We start from the raw sequence: 13257 nt of genomic DNA, 5'->3' as shown, positions 1-13257 counted from the left end.
TCGACAACATTGGAACCAAAGCTCGGGAGGGGGCCTGCATGGTGGCGTGCAGATCTTCGTGAAGATCATAAACACACAAGATCAGATGAGGACCAGAAGACGACGATCCTCGGAAAGATCCTTGCCGAGGAAATCCATGAGACCTCCGACAAGATCCTTGCCGGGGACGACCGTGATGTCACGGCAAGATCCTTGTCGGGACCCCGACAAGACCCTCGCCGAGGACGTCAGCAGGCCACGGCCAGGCCCACATCTGCCAAGACTCCACCGCCGTTCCCATGCAGCTGCCAGCTCAACCAGCTAGGCGAGCACCTGCATGGCGACGTGCGGCCTCTAGACCGACTCAACAAGCACCTACGTGGTGGCATGCATATCATCGAGAAGACTCTGCCACTGCACCAGCCCAGCAGCCAGCCAACGTGGCACTGCAACACCTCATCAGCTCAGACGCGCGTCAGAGCCAGGTGAGGCAGCGACAGCTGGGACGAGCTTCCTTGCCATCCCCGATAAAGCAAGAAGGGCACGTCGGCAGCGCATTAAATGCGTTTGTCCGACAGTGCCAGAGGATAGACTCCTGTACACCTTTCCATCTCCTGTGTGCCACTGTGGCGACCCCTTTTTTCTATAAAAGGAGGCCTGAGGCGTAGGGGAGAGGGATTCAGCTCTTTTGAACAAGCCACGTGTCGTAGCTAGTTCAAGAACTCAAGAACGCTCAAATATACACCAAAGCAGGACTAGGGTATTACACATCCTCGGGCCCGAACCTGGGTAAACGATCTTTGTGCTGACTCCTAGACCTGCTATTTCCACAACCTCGCGCCCGCCGACCATAGTAGGGATTCTAGTGATCCCATAGCTGTCGTTTTCCACCGACACAAGTCTATGATGATGGTTGCACATTTTTTACTGGAGGAGTTGGACATTCATTGTTGGGAGTTTTCTAACGTGAATAGCACATCTGGATATTACGGGCATGAAGAGGTCAGTTTGTCTCACTACCTCCACATGACTTTCTTTTTTGCTATTATTATTGGATGGTAACCCATGTAGAGGATCTATTGTATCCTTTTTGATAAGAGTGTCGAATCCAACGAGGAGCTAAAGTTAGGGTTAGTATTCTCTCAAGTTCCATCAACCATTGATACATCACTATGCACAACAAACATTTGCTTTACCTGGAAACAAGACATAAATCTACTTTGCATGTATGAAAAGATTGCTTTACAAGAATAGAAAGAACGTGACTCCAATCATGCAGAAAGCTTAAGGATTTTTTTTTCATAAAAATAGCTTTCTAGTGGCCAAATTAGAGCCCCAACCAAAATAGTGATTAGCCATGCGGGTGCCCCACGTAGCCAGGGGCTTGGCCGTGCCACCAGGGCGCATGGCCATCGTGGACCCCTTGGCCTCCATCTTATGGCAACATGACTCTTTTATTCCATAAAAATCCAGGTCATTCTGATGGAACACTAGAACATGGGGTATGCTTGATATATTGTGTATACGCGCTCGTTTGGCCATAAACCTATTGAGAAATACTCTAAAAAGTAAATTATGGCACCGTGGGAGGAACTCGAAGAGATTAAAATACATGTATTACATGAGGGGAAAACATCCATAGAAGATCCCCGAGGAGGGCCATGACGTTAGCCATGACGCACTCGGGGGCTGCCTCCCCGAGTTGATAGGACACGCATCAGCCAGAGGAGCTGGCCTTGCGATGCACTCCACCGACCAGGCTTTGAATGCGTGGCTAGACTATCAGAGTAGCCCAGTGCAGGGCTACATCTAGGGCCATCACCGCGATGATCCCGAGGGGCACGAGACAATATAGGATGCTAGCATGGAATAAAGAGGTGGAAGGGTGATGCGGTGCGTCATGTCGGGGAAGACACTTGAGTACCTGACATGGCACAGTGTCGGGTTATCTATTGACCGCTCAGCAGAAGCAAGTGGACTAGTTAGACCAAATATCTCTTTCTGCATTACTTTCTATTTATTAAGCAGACCAAGTGTGGTGCCCCTGGATCTATATAAGGCGAGGGCCATGGTCGAATGGAGGACAAACAACACTACACACACCAACCACTCTAGTTACAAGAGAGGAGGAGATGGAGATAGGAGTGACCGGGCACTCTAGTTAGTACCCTGACCACCACTTTTCTCACCCCGACCACCTCTTTTTGTACATCCAAGCACTTGAACTCCCAAGTTTATATGGAATACCAATAGGACATGGGGGTTTACTCCAAGATGGCAGCATGAACCTGTATAAAACCTTATGTGTTCATACTTTCCTTGCCTACCTTTTAGAGTTGATTGACTTGGTGTTTTAGCCCCTGGCCGAACTAACAAATGTGGGGTATCCTTGATCCCAAGTGTTTGTAGATCACCCTCCGACATCTAGTGCTCTAGGTAGGGAGCTAATGCTGAGCCAAGAAACGAATAGCATGAGCAGAGGCTCGATCATGGGTCAAGGAGATCTGGGCATGTTCCCACAAACAACCACCTTCAAAGCAGGGGCTATGGGGGGACATGAAACTGTGAATCTCGGTCTCCCAAAAGCGGGGGCTTCACGGTAGTCTCTCCCCATGTGGTCTCAGGACGTGCAGAAGCATTGAGCACATGGCTCAGGGAAATCAGCGATATCGCCAACAATATCCTAGGGCCCAGGATCTGGCAAAACTGGGAACATTCCTATTTCAATCCGCTCAGTACCATCAAGGAACTTAGTGAGGAAGCAGAAGCAAGACGCGGGCGCCAACGAACCTCTAAATGAGAGGTTATCCACTCTTGGCGGGGCCATAAAAAGCTGCTCTAGAGAAGTGTCACCATTCAACAAGAAGAAGGTGAGCATCTCCCTCACTTACTCCAACGATGCATCTTGGACAAAGACAAAGGAAAAACTCCAGAAGCTCCATCGGACACACCTCAGGTAAGGCCCAAGGTGTTTTTTCCAGAAAGAAGCGGATTTGGAAGACCGACACATGGAGGATCAGGAGATCTAGGAAATGACATCACCTTCCCAACTAGGAGCAGTCTGCTGCATAATGACAGGAGGAAGATTTGGTTATCGAATTGGGTATAAAAACCCCCCAACCAGGAGCAGTCCGCTGGAAACTAGCGGTGAGGTTTTTATCACCTCACCCTCTGGAAAATGGGCTTCCCTAACGAGGGATCCCATTATGTCACCCAAACTTGGCACGAGGGTACCCCTGATGAGGGGACACTAAACGCCACCACATAGGCAACGGGGACCACTGACCAGGAGCAGTCCACTACAAACTGAAGGCAAGGCCCCTGCCGATTACATGTTTGAGATCTCCTCAACAAGGGGCAGTCCGTTGCAAACTGACGGGGAGGCTCTTATGAACCAACGTGTGGGTCCCTTGCAACTAGGAGCAGTCTGTTGCATACTGACGAAATGTCCCCGATCTGTAAAACACAAGTAGGAGGGTGGTGCACGGATCCCTTTTTATCTGACCATAATATCACGGAAGGAAGGGCTGGGGCATTAGGGAACGACCAACGCTGAACCTTCTCCCGTATTCCAGCCCAAAGATCACTTATCTATCTCCCTGTAGCTATCTATATCTCTCTCTCACTCACTCCCTCTGTGGCACCCCAGCTCAGAGGAACTGAACCACCTCGTATTCCAGCCCAGAGACCAAGTCTTCTGGAATACGACACTTCTTGGCATAGAACAAATCAACTATTTATTACAAATGATATGGATACAAGGGCTTTGATATTACAAAGGCTCATCGGCATGGCGACCCTATGCTTGCTAAGGTAGCTCTATGCTAGCAGCGGAACAACTCATGGAAGCAGAATGACTTCTAGCAGTGGAACAACGACGACGGTGATGAACTCCACTCCACAATGACTCTGGCTGGAACACATCCTAGCTCGCAAACTCGGTATTGTCAAGAAGCAATCAATCACAACATGACCTGCAATCTAGCATGACACGCCAGGTGAGTACTTTGAATGTACTCGCAAGCTCACAACAACCAAAGCGATCAAGACAACACAATAGCATGACATTACCTGTTAATTATAGATGATGTACATACTATAATTAGAACAATATGAGTGAGCATGGCATGAACATGTTACTCATGATATGAACATGTGGATACTAGTACTAGCACAAGATGGGGATTCAACATTTAAAGTCTCGTGGACCAACTTACTCTTCTAGGAGGTTATCTCATAACCACCATAGACATCGATCTAACTTAACATCGGTAACATCGCGCGATCACCTCAGGATCGACCAAGGTCGGTATCAAGAATACCATTGTGGTCATCACATGACCACACAGAGCTCTATCTTTACCCGTGATCATCGCATGACCACATAAAGATCAACCAACTTCTTTCCTCATCGAATCATGGTTGTTTATTAGTCAGGTTATTATTACTATTCACCCATAGTGTGGCCTACTATGAATTGTGCCCATGACCAAGGGCGCGGCTATCGATAGATTGTACACTCTGTAGAGGTTAGTACACTATACCCACACCACGGAGCTCATGGCCTCGTGCTCCCATTCGGGTGGACCAATGACATTCTGACAAAACCAATCTATTGCATGACACTCTCCTAGCCACTCTGACAAACTCCCCTTTGGGCTATGTCAAGGGTGGCCCCGATGTCACCGCGTGACATCCGCCACCTTCGTGGCGAAACAAAAACAAACGGTCCCAAACGGGGACGACCCAGGTACAACACAACTTGGGCACACAAGGTTATTGTTGGAAATATGCCCTAAGGCAATAATATTGTATTATTATATTTCCATTATTCATAGTTAAGAGTTTTATTCTATGTTATAACTGCTATGATCCTGGAATATGCGGTTCAGTGGAAAACTCATATGCACGTGTGGAATGATAAACAGTAAATAATAGGTTCCCAGCCTCGCCTCTAAGACCGGCTCAAGTGTTGTTGGTGATCATGTTTTCCGGATCTTAGGATATCATTAAGTGTAACGATAGTCCTAAAACAACATTGAGGGTATGACATTAGAAGAACAATCATATTGAATCGGCGCAATACTTATCTGTTACACTATGTGATCATATCATCTGAAATCATCTATTATAACACGTAGTGTTAGCATGTGTTTTTTGTTTCTCATACCATGAGCATGTCTTGGCCACTTTCTACCGGACCATAGGCTTTGGGGTTGCTCAGACGTCAGCTGTAACAACGTCATTTTCCAACAGTAAGAACTGGCTTCTCTACAGAAATGAGTAGCATGTGCTCTTTGGGTGGGTGGATTATATTGTTGCAGATATATTACAGTTGATGTTGGATGCATTTTCCAATCCCGTTTCGTTAAATACTCTAGCCCTTCTATTTTTGCTCTACTGCTTTGCGAAACAATTGATTACCTCTGATTAGACTCTGATTTATGGTCTTTGCGTGTGGTTAGGCTAGGCAAATTAAACAAACACACACATATCAAGTTAAAATGGAAGGTCAAAAGAGTAAATTAGTTGCTGCCCATAGTACTCTGCTTTGAACCCAGACATTACTGTAGAACTATTGGCTGATTAAACATAGGAGGATGATACGTCTCCAACGTATCTATAATTTTTGATTGTTCCATGCTATTATATTAGCCGTTTTGGATGTTTATGGGCTTTACTTTACACTTTTATATCATTTTTGGGACTAACCTACTAACCAGAGGCCCAGCCCGAATTGCTGTTTTTTTCTTCCTATTTTAGTGTTTCGAAGAAAAGGAGTATCAAACGGGGTCCAAATGGAATGAAACCTTCGGGAGCTATCTTTTTGGAACAAACGCAATCCAGGAGACTTGAAGTGGACGTCAAGAAGCAGCCGAGGCGGCCACGAGGGTGCCTGGCGAGCCCTAGGGGGTGGGCACGCCCCCCACCCTCGTGGGCCCCTCGTGGCTCCCCTGACAGACTTCTTTCGCCTATATATATTTGCATACCCTAGAAACACCGAGGAGCACCACGAAAACCTATTTCCACCGGCACAACCTTTTGTACCCGTGAGATCCCATCTTGGAGCCTTTTCCGACACTCCGCCAGAGGGGGAATCAATCACGGAGGCCTCTCGAATGAGTTGTGAGTAGTTTACCATAGACCTTCGGGTCCATAGTTATTAGCTAGATGGCTTCTTCTCTCTCTTTGAATCTCAATACAATGTTCTCCTCGATCTTCTTGGAGATCAATTCGATGTAACTCTTTTTGTGGTGTGTTTGTCGAGATCCGATGAATTGTGGGTTTATGATCAAGTTTATCTATGAGAAATATTTGAATCTCTTCTGAATTCTTTTATGTATGATTGGTTATCTTTGCAAGTCTCTTCGAATTATCAGTTTAGTTTGGCCTACTAGATTGATATTTCTTGCAATGAGAGAAGTGCTTAGCTTTGGGTTCAATCTTGCGGTGTCCTTTCCCAGTGACAGCAGGGGCAGCAAGGCACGTATTGTATTGTTGCCATCAAGGATAAAAAGATGGGGGTTTATATCATATTGCTTGAGTTTATCCCTCTACATCATGTCATCTTGCCTAATGCGTTACTCTGTTCTTATGAACTTAATACTCTAGATGCATGCTGGATAGCGGTCGATGTGTGGAGTAATAGTAGTAGATGCAGAATCATTTTGGTCTACTTGTCGCGGACGTGATGCCTATATACATGATCATGCCTAGATATTCTCATAACTATGCACTTTTCTATCAATTGCTCGACAGTAATTTGTTCACCCACCATAATACTTATGCTATCTTGAGAAAAGCCACTAGTGAAACCTATGGCCCCCGGGTCTATTTTCCATCATATAAGTTTCCGATCTATCTTATTTTGCAATCTTTACTTTCCAATCTATATCATAAAAATACCAAAATTATTTATCTTAACTTATTATCTCTATTAGATCTCACTTTCGTAAGAGGCCCTGAAGGGATTGACAACCCCTTTCTCGCGTTGGTTGCGAGGTTCTTGTTTGTTTGTGTAGGTACGAGGGACGTGTGTGGAGCCTCCTACTGGATTGATACCTTGGTTCTCAAAAACTGTGGGAAATACTTACGCTACTTTGCTGCATCACCCTTTACTCTTCAAGGGAAAACCAACGCAGTGCTCAAGAGGTAGCAAGAAGGATTTCTGGCGCCGTTGCCGGGGAGGTCTTCGCTCAAGTCAAGACATACCAAGTACCCATCACAAACTCATCTCCCTTGCATTACATTATTTGCCATTTGCCTCTCGTTTTCCTCTCCCCCACTTCACCCTTGTCGTTTTATTCGCCCTCTCTTTTCCATTCGCCTCTTTTTTGCTTGCCTCTTGTGTGCTTGTGTGTTGGATTGCTTGTCACGATGGCTCAAGGTAATACTAAATTGTGTGACTTTTCCAATACCGACAATAATAATTTCCTTAGCACTCTGATTGCTCCTCTTAATGATATTGGATCTTGTTATGAAAGATCAATTCTCTGGCCTTCCTAGTGAAGATGTCGCTACTCATCTAAACAACTTTGTTGATTTGCGTGATATGCAAAAGAAGAAAGACATGGATAATGATATTGCTAAATTGAAGTTAGTTCCGTTTTCACTTAGAGATCGTGCTAAAACTTGGTTTTCGTCTTTGCCTAAAAATAGTATTGATTCATGGAATAAGTGCAAAGATGCTTTTATCTCTAAGTATTTTCCTCCCGCTAAGATCATCTCCCTTAGGAACGATATTATGAATTTTAAGCAACTTGATCATGAACATGTTGCACAATCTTGGGAGAGGATGAAATTAATGATTCACAATTTCCCTACTCATGGATTAAATTTATGGATGATCATACAAAAATTTTATGTCGAATTGAATTTTGCTTCTGGAAATCTTTTAGATTTGGCCGCGGGAGGCACTTTTATGGAAATCACTTTAGGAGAAGCTACTAAACTCCTATATAATATTATGGTTAATTATTCTTAATGGCACACCGAAAGATCTACTAGTAAAAAGGTTCATGTGACAGAAGAAATTAACGTTTTGAGTGGAAAGATGGATGCACTTATGAAATTGTTTGCTACTAAGAGTGGTCCTATTGATCCCAATGATATTCCTTTGTCTACTTTGATTGAGAATAATAATGAATCTATGGATGTGAATTTTGTTGGTAGGAATAATTTTGGTAACAATGCTTATAGAGGAAACTTTAATCCTATGTTGTTTCCTAGTAATTCCTCTAATAATTATGGTAATTCCTACAACAACTCTTATGGAAATTTTAATAAGATGCCCTCTGATTTTGAGAATAGTGTTAAAGAATTTATGATCTCTCAAAAGAATTTCAATGTTTGCTTGAAGAGAAATTGCATAAACTTGATAAATTGGCTAGAAACGTTGATAGACTTTCTCTTGATATTGATTCTTTGAAACTTAGATCTATTCCACCAAAGCATGATATCAGTGAGTCTCTCAAAGCCTTGAGAATTTCCATTGATGAGCATAAAGAAAGAACCGCTAGGATGCGTGCTAAGAAAGATTGCTTCGTAAAAGTGTGTTCTTCTAGTTTCTGTGATAATAATGATGAAGAACTAAAAGTTATTGATGTGTCCCCTATTAAATCTTTGTTTTGCAGTATGAATCCTGATAATGATGGGACTGGAGATGAGTCAACTTTAGTTAAAAGGCGTCCCAATAATTCGGAGTTTCTAGATCTTGATGCTAAATTTGGTAAAAGTGGAATTGGAGAGGTCAAAATTGTACATAGCAATGAACCCACTATTTTGGATTTAAAGGAATTTAATTATGATAATTGTTCTTTAACATATTGTTTTTCCTTGTTGCAATCCGTGTTGAATTCTCCTCATGCTTATAGTCAAAATAAAGCTTTTACCAATCATGTTGTTGATGCCTTGATGCAATCTTATGAAGAAAAACTTGAATTGGAAGTTTCTATCCCTAGAAAACTTTATGATGAGTGGGAACCTACTATAAAAATTAATATTAAAGATCATGAATGCTATGCTTTGTGTGATTTGGGTGCTAGTGTTTCCACGATTCCAAAAACTTTATGTGATGTGCTAGGTTTCCGTGAATTTGATGATTGCTCTTTAAACTTGCACCTTGCGGATTCCACTATTAAGAAACCCATGGGAAGGATTAATGATGTTCTTATTGTTGCAAATAGGAATTATGTGCCCGTAGATTTCATCGTTCTTGATATACATTGCAATCTTTCATGTCCTATTATTCTTGGTAGACCTTTCCTTAGAACGATTGGTGCAATTATTGATATGAAGGAAGGAAATATTAGATTCCAATTTCCATTAAGGAAAGGCATGCAACACTTTCCTAGAAAGAAAATAAAATTACCTTATGAATCTATTGAGAGAGCCACTTATGAATTGAATACCAAAGATGGCAATACTTAGATCTATTCTCGCTTTTATGCCTAGCTAGGGGTGTTAAACGATAGCGCTTGTTGGGAGGCAACCCAATTTTATTTTTGTTCCTTGCTTTTTGCTTCTGTTTAGTAATAAATAAATCATCTACTTCTTTTTATATGTGGTTTTCTGTTTTAATTAGTGTTTGTGCCAAGTAGAACCTATAGGATAACCTACGGTGATAGTTAATTTGATCTTGCGAAAAAACAGAAACTTTTGCGCGCACGAGAATAATTTTAATAAATCACAGAAACGTGATTTTTAGTTGATTCTTTTTGCAGTAGATCAATAGAAAAATTGACCAGGACTTCCTATTTTGGTAGGATGTTTAGAGTTCCATAAGTATTATAAAGTTACATATTGCTACAGATTGTTCTATTTTTGACAGATTCTATTTTTCGTGTGTTGTTTGCTTATTTTGATTAATCCATGGCTAGTATCGGGGGGGGGGGGGTATGAACCATAGAGAAGTTGGAATACAGTAGGTTTAACACCAATATAAATAAATAATGAGTTCATTACAGTAACTTAAGTGGTGGTTTTTCTTTCTTGCACTAACGGAGCTATATTTCCTGTTGAGTTTTGTGTTGTGAAGTTTTCAAGTTTTGGGCAAAGATTTGATGGACTATGGAATAAGGAGTGGCAAGAGCCTAAGCTTGGGGATGCCCCAAAAGGCATCCCCTCTTTCGTCTTCGTCTATCGGTAACTTTACTTGGAGCTATATTTTTATTCGCCACATGATATGTGTTTTGCTTGGAGCTTCTTGTATGATATGAGTGTTTGATTTTTAGTTTACCACAATCATCCTTGCTGTACAAAGCTTTTGGGAGAGACACATATGATTCGGAATTTATTAGAGTACTCTATGTGCTTCACTTATATATTTTGAGCTAGACAATTTTGCTCTAGTACTTCACTTATATCTTTTTAGAGCACGACGATGGCTTTATTTTATAGAAATTATTGATCTCTCATGCTTCACTTATATTATTATGAGAGTCTTTTAGAACAGCATGGTATTTTCTATGGTTATAAATTTGGTCCTAGAATGATGGGCATCCAAGTTGGGTATAATAAAAACTATCATAGAGAGTGCATTAAACACTATGATCAATTTGATACTTGATAATTGTTTTGAGATATAAAGGTGGTAATGTTAGAATCATGCTAGTGAGGTAATTATGAAATTGAGAAATACTTTTGTTAAAGTTGGCAAGTCCCATAGCATGCACGTATGGTAAAAGTTGTGTAACAAATTTGTTGCATGGGGTGCTCTTTTGATTTCCTTCCTTATGTGTGGAGGTCGGGATCGCGCGATGGTTAACTCCTACCAACCCTTCCCCTAGGAGCATGCATAGTAGTACTTTGCTTCGAGGTCTAATAAACTTTTGCAATAAGTATATGAGTTCTTTATGACTAATATGAGTCCATGGATTATACGCACTCTCACCCTTCCACCATTGCTAGCCTCTCTTATGCCGCGTAACTTTCGCCGGTATTATACACCCACCATTTACCTTCCTCAAAACAGCCACCATATCTACCTATTATGGCATTTCCATAGCCATCCCGAGATATATTGCCATACAACTTTCCACCGTTCTGTTTACTATGACACGCTCCATCATGTCATATTGCTTTTGCATGATCATGTAGTTGACATCGTATTTCTGGCAAGGCTACCTTCATAATTCTTTCATACATGTCACTATTGATACATTGCATATCCCGGTACACCGCCGGAGGCATTCACATAGAGTCATATTTTGTTCTAAGTATTGAGTTGTAATTCTTGAGTTGTAAATCAATAAAAGTGTGATGATCTTCATTATTAGAGCAGTGTCCCAAGTGAGGAAAGGATGATGGAGACTATGATTCCCCCACAAGTCGGTATGAGACTCCGAACTTTATAAAAAAAGGGGCCAAAGAAGCCCAAATAAAAAAAGAGGCCAAAGAAGCCCACCAAATAAAAAAATGAGAGAAAAGAGAGAAGGGACAATGTTACTATCCTTTTTCCACACTTGTGCTTCAAAGTAGCACCACGATCTTCATGATAGAGAGTCTCCTATGTTGTCACTTTCATATACTAGTGGGAATTTTTCATTATAGAACTTGGCTTGTATATTCCAATGATGGGCTTCCTCAAAATGCCCTAAGTCTTCGTGAGCAAGCATGTTGGATGCACACCCACTTAGTTTCTTTTGTTGAGCTTTCATACATTTATAGCTCTAGTGCATCCGTTGCATGGCAATCCCTACTCACTCACATAGATATCTATTAATAGGAATCTCTATAGCCCGTTGATACTCCTAGTTGATGTGAGACTATCTTCTCCCTTTTTTGTCTTCTTCACAACCACCATCCCATTCCACATATAGTGCTATATCCATGGCTTGCGCTCATGTATTGCATGAGAGTTGAAAAGGCTGAAGCGCGTTAAAAAGTATGAACTAATTGCTTGGCTGAAACCGGGGTTGTGCATGCTAGGAGTATTTTATGTGATGAAAATTAAGCATAGCCTAACTATATGATTTTGTAGGGATAAGCTTTCTTTGGCTATGCTATTTTGATAAGACATGATTACTTTGTTAGTATGCTTGAAGTATTACTATTTTTATGTTAATATGAACTTTTATCTTGAATCATTTGGATCTAAACATTCATGCAACAATAAACAAAATTACATTGAGAAATATGCTAGGTAGCATTCCACATCAAAAATTCTGTTTTTATCATTTACCTACTCGAGGACGAGCAGGAATTAAGCTTGGGGATGCTTGATACGTCTCCAACGTATCTATAACTTTTGATTGTTCCATGCTATTATATTACCCGTTTTGGATGTTTATGGGCTTTACTTTACACTTTTATATCATTTTAGGGACTAACCTACTAACCGGAGGCCCAACCCGAATTGCTATTTTTTTTGCCTATTTCAGTGTTTCGAAGAAAAGGAATATCAAACAGAGTCCAAACGGAATGAAACCTTCGGGAGCGATCTTTTTGGAACAAAGGCAATCCAGGAGACTTGGAGTGGACGTCAAGAAGCAGCCGAGGCGGCCACGAGGGTGCCTGGCGTGCCCCCACCCTTGTGGGCCCCTCGTGGCTCCCCTAGCTGACTTCTTTCACCTATATATACTACCACACCCTAAAAACACCGAGGAGCACCATGAAAACCTATTTCCACCGCCACAACCTTCTTTACCCATGAGATCCCATCTTGGATCCTTTTCCGGCGCCGCGCCGGAGGGGCAATCGATCATGGAGGGCTTCTACATCATCGCCAAGGCCTCTCCGATGACTTGTGAGTAGTTTACCATAGACCGTCGGGTCCATAGTTATTAGCTAGATGGCTTCTTATGTCTCTTTGAATCTCAATACAATGTTCTTCTCGATCTTCTTGGAGATCTATTTGATGTAACTCTTTTGGCGGTGTGTTTGTCGAGATCCGATGAATTTGTGGGTTTATGATCAAGTTTATCTATGAGAAATATTTGAAGCTCCTCTGAATTCTTTTATGTATGATTGGTTATCTTTCCTAGTCTCTTCGAATTATCAGTTTGGTTTGGCCTACTAGATTGATCTTTCTAGCAATGGGAGAAGTGCTTAGCCTTGGGTTCAATCTTGCGGTGTCCTTTCCCAGTGACAGCAGGGACAGCAAGGCACATATTGTATTGTTGGCATCAAGGATAAAAAGATGGGGTTTATATCATATTGCTTGAGTTTATCCCTCTACATCATGTCATCTTGCCTAATGCGTTACTCTGTTCTTATGAACTTAATACTCTAGATGCATGCTGGATAGCGGTCGATGTGTTGAGTAATAGTAGTAGATGC

The sequence above is a fragment of the Triticum aestivum genome, chromosome 4B, assembly GCF_018294505.1.
Source record: "Triticum aestivum cultivar Chinese Spring chromosome 4B, IWGSC CS RefSeq v2.1, whole genome shotgun sequence".
Taxonomy (NCBI): domain Eukaryota; kingdom Viridiplantae; phylum Streptophyta; class Magnoliopsida; order Poales; family Poaceae; genus Triticum; species Triticum aestivum.
The sequence above is the reverse complement of the archived record's forward strand: the minus strand, read 5'-3'. Positions refer to the sequence as shown.